The sequence below is a fragment of the Poecilia latipinna genome, unplaced genomic scaffold (assembly GCF_001443285.1).
Source record: "Poecilia latipinna isolate Pla-1442-1.1 unplaced genomic scaffold, P_latipinna-1.0 Scaffold6537, whole genome shotgun sequence".
Lineage (NCBI taxonomy): Eukaryota > Metazoa > Chordata > Actinopteri > Cyprinodontiformes > Poeciliidae > Poecilia > Poecilia latipinna.
The window spans coordinates 1-4,783 of NW_015119153.1; the positions used below are offsets into that span (position 1 = coordinate 1).

General features: G+C 40.3%; 1 long non-coding RNA gene across 1 annotated transcript; it reads left to right on the plus strand.

Moving 5' to 3' along the window:
• The first annotated feature begins 58 nt into the window (after window positions 1-58).
• Window positions 59-3,483, plus strand: LOC106943987 (uncharacterized). Its single transcript, XR_001424067.1, has 2 exons — window positions 59-1,511; window positions 3,363-3,483. It is a non-coding gene; the product is annotated as an uncharacterized LOC106943987 (long non-coding RNA).
• Window positions 3,484-4,783: the final 1,300 nt, after the last annotated feature.

Below are 4,783 nucleotides of genomic sequence, written 5' to 3' on the forward strand. Positions count from 1 at the left end.
GGGCCACATGTGGCCTGCGGGCCTTGAGTTTGACACATGTGGAGTAAACTATGAATGTGGGAATTCAGGAAAGCAGAATTTTTAAACATGACAATCCAGTTGCTTCTGTCTTTTATTGACAGACATCAACTTAGTTTGATTGTTGTGGGGTCAGATGACCTAAAACTTGCAAACAGCGACACAGAGGGAAAATTGTTCAGAGATGAAAGTTGTATAAAAGACTATTTTGTTGTTCAGCTGTTGTTCATGTTTCCAACATGCCATGCTAGTGACATGGGAATCTCTTCAAACAATGCAAGTAAAGCAGTAAAACTTTCTGATGGTGTTGGTGCACATGAATTATCCAAGTAGGAGTGCCAATAAAATGTTAACGAGAGCTACAGCTTCTCTAACCTACCCACTTTTTCCCTGCTTTGCTTTGTCTTTGTGCTGCTTTTTGGAGCCTCTCTTTTGCACACCCTGCGAGTCTACAAATTATGGATCCGACTACTGAACGCTTAAACTAACATGTGGGACCAGAGCCGCCATTTGGATGTGATTCTTGCTGAGATTGGCAGGCCAGCTGTGGACCCTGGTGCTCACTGGGGGGATGGAATCAGTCTTGGAGAAGTTCCTAGTTCGGTCCGGTGGGATGGCCACATTAATTTGGATGATTGGAAAAACAATGGAGATGTAATGGTGAGACTTTAGGGTAGATGAAAATTAAAAGTCTTATCAACTGAAAAATATTGTCACTATCTGAACTGGGTCCCCTGTGTCAGCCTTGGCTGGCTGGCTCTCCCAGATCTCCTGGATGATATGTAAACATGACGCTCTTTCCCATCTCCTTCCCCATCCTACAGATACACACTCCCTGATCTCACGTCTCACTCTATCATAAAGAGCAGAGCTGTCAGTGGCAGCAGCCCCAGGCTCCCTGTCTCCACTGTTTTCGTCTGGTTATTGTCTTCTCTGGATGGATTTATCTGAAATGAATTTTGTGGTGCTTCGGTACAATAACAAAGTGTTCATTCATTCATTCATTAACTTTTAAGATACCACACCAGTTACGCCTAACCTGAGGTGCTGTTGTTGCCTGTCAAGTACACACTTCCTCTAAGGGCAATGACCTGCTGCACTGAAGGTTCACTGAACAGAATGAACTGTTGCCTGCTGAAGATGAAATACAATCTGTCTTTTGAATCTATTAAAACTATTTACCTAATTTGGATTGTATATGACACAATATGAGTTATGTCTCATGTGAAGTACCTTCAGGAAATGTTTTGAATTTAGACTATTTGATTAAAATTAAGTCATTTTCTAAAACATATGAGAATATAACAGGTGTGTATATTCCATAAATGTGTTTTATTGTTTTATTTTGAATGTGTTTTAGCTCAACTAGAAGGTGAATTTGCGGAGATGGAGAGCAGACTGCTGCATCTGGAAACTCTGTGTTGTCAGTGTGAGCAACAGACTGTAAAAAACCATCATATGAGTCAACTTGAAGATTATAAAAAGAAGAAAAGGTAGGGGATTTGATTTTTTTCTATTGTCAGTCATTTATCTTTATGCTTTGTTCATTTTCTTTTATCAGAAAAAAAAGAAAGATTATCAGGAAAATCACATACACTACATTACCATGGTATTCATCCATGTTAACAGACGGATGTACCCGGGTGCCATCCTGTTCTTCAGCCCCAAAGCTTATGATATCTGTTAATGCTTTGTAAATTCGACAGCTTTACCTCTTCTGGGAAGACTTTGTTCAAGGTTTAAGTGTGTTTATGGGATTTTTCAAATAAATTTCCAGAAGTACACTTGTGAGGCCAGACACTGATGGTGGATGATAGTCTCCACTCTAATCTAATTCATTCTACAGGTTTTCTGTGGAGGTCAGAACTCTTTAGGGACCTTTGTGTAGTCATCTTGAAACAGGAGAAGTTAAATTTGTCCAAAATGTCTCTGTATGCTGATGCTTTAAGAATTCCTGACAGTAGAACCACGGGGCTGAAGGACAGACACACACCATCAGTGTGTCTGAATTCAGGGGCTGCATCCTGTGTTCTTGGCCTTTGAAGGACCCACCCTACGTACACCAGATCCTTCGAAGGCAGCAAATATATAGGGGCATTTTTCTGCCATAATCCAAGAGCTCACATTTTCAGTCTGAAAGCAGGATTTCATGTCTTTTGTTCTCAAAACTTTTAATACTTTTGCTTACATTTTCATTTTGAAAACAGGACTTCATGTCTTTCTTCTCAAAACTTGTAATGCTTGTACTCAAAACTTCTCCTCGCGGTCACACATAGGCTGCATTCAAACTGCAGCCTGAAATGACCCAATTCCGATTTTTTTTTTTTTTTTTTGACGTAATGCGACCTGTTTCTGATCTTTTTATGACAGTCTGAACAACACAGGTTGGATTCTTTTCGAATATGACCCAGGCCACTTGGGTATCTGATACATATCCGATTCAAATGTGACCTAACGTCCAGGTCGCATTCATCCGACCTGAGTGACCGAGTATCAGTGACCTGAACGTCACTGATGCTCAACAAATCTCACTATTCTCCGTCCTCATACACACAAGTGAGAAGAAAAACAACAACCATGATGGATTATGTTGTTAATATGCTGCTCCGGTCAGACAAAAACTTCAAATGTGTCAGCTATGCTCCACCGTTGGCGTCCATCGATATAAAGTCGTGTTTATTTGCCACAGTGTGTTTTGTATACCAAGTATTTGTGTTTTGTCCTGTTTCAGTTTCACACTTTTTTGCATTAAGCCCTCTTCAAATACAACACCAGCCATTTTTGAAGGAAGTGATGCAACACACAGTTTAGCTGACCGTGAACATCAAAAAAGGGTGTTGGCTCTCATTGGGTGGAAGAGTTCATTTATTTTCAGGTCTCCTGCATTTAAAACCTTTAAGGACAAAAAAAACCTCCTGAAAAATCCAGTTGACGTCTGCAGACCACCAGCAATGCCAAGACCTTTATGCTAATATGTTAATAGCTTCATGTAAGATTTGAAATTCCTCTTGCATTTGTAACATTTTGTTTTACTGTCCTCACAGTTAGTTTGTGACTATGTTTCTATATTTCTTCTTTTTCTGCGCAGTTTATCAAATTAAACTTTTTGGTTTAGCCTTCTTTCATAAAATGATATTCACGTTTGGTCCTTTGTTAAAGGACGTTAATATAGATAAACTGTGACTTAGTTTGGGTTATCAAAATATAATAAGGAGGGACATACTGATGAATAATAAGGAAATGGTTTGGTTATGTTCAGAGCATTTCTTTCTGCATAATAAGCAAATGAAAGAAACAGACTGATATTACTTGAGTTTTAATAGAACCTGTCTGTTTTGGTGCAGGAAGGAGGCGGATTTACTGGAAGGTAAGCAGCAGTGTCTCTGACACATCTGTTCTCTCTTTTTGTGTAGAAATTAAAACCTGAAATGAAAATGAGTTGGCATTGTAAAGAAAACATTCCCCTCAAAAACACTGTATTAAGAGGTCTTTTTGGGGCAGTGACTGACTGAAAGAGCAGTGACTGACTTGCAAAGCAAGTCAGTCACTGCTAACAAATAGGCAGGCACCTATTGTTCTACACCCAATAGAATGTCTCTTTATATCTTTATTTTTCTTCCATTACCGTTAATGCGGCTCGTACCGCTGCGTGCCCACCCACAAAAGTGGTATCAAAACGTGCGGCTCGATCCCGGCATTGGAGCTATTATTTTTATTGGGGATCGGAGTTACGACGGCGACGTAAAAAGCGAAAAACGAGCGAAATTTCCAACTGCCGATCCTTAGAGTGTAACTGACACCAACTGCCGCTTTTTTAGAGTGAGAAAAAGAGTGGATTTTTGACCCCAAAATAATTTTGAAATCGCTCTCATGCGTGCAAAACTTGCTCTATTGGTATGAAAGTCGGTCATGACATTGATACGAATGCCTGCTCCGGTAAAGTGTTTTCAAAATTTCCCTAGGTCTTACGGTTTTCGGTCCAGGTGCCTCAGAGCAAAGTGATGGGACAGGACTAACTGACGCTCCTTTCCCAGTGTTTTACATACATTTCTGAAAAATTTCTGAGCTCAGCGCACAACATTTTTCTCTCATCACTACAATTACTGTGAATGAGCTACAGATATGAATCGCGGTACTAAATGAGACGACAAATAGCCCTCTCATATGCTTCAAACGGTTTTTGGATCGGCCTTACGGATCCTGAACGGGAAGCAGTCGTTCGGACTGCTTTTTCCATTAAAACTGACTGGGTGTCTCATAAAGATAGATAAGCCTGACACACACAGGACAGTTTCATCACTATAGCAACAGAATGCAGAGGAAGGCACAGCTGCTGGTTTGGACTACAAAGACTCTGTAGTTCTAAATATGGCGGAACACTTTAATACAGAGGGCAGAGCAGAAGGTCAGAACTACAACATGGCGGAACACTCAATTATTACAGAGGAGGGCTGAGCTGGCGTTCAGAACTACTTGCTGTTCTGGGCTTTATACAGGTGGATTAACCAAACCACTGTTACACATTGGATTAGTGTGGTTATGAAAATTAAGTTTACTGAAAGTTTCAAAATAAAACTCTGCAAATCCCACTCACGAAAGTGCACCGCCGTAGGCGGTGCAAAGATGAAAATCTTTTTTTTATGTTTTTTTTCTCAGGATAGTGAACTGCCTTGCGCAGCAAGGCAGTTCATTAACATTAGCATTTCATGGTTGTCTCAAAGATTGAAATCCTTCCCCAGCTTTCTGTCTCACACACACAGCAGTT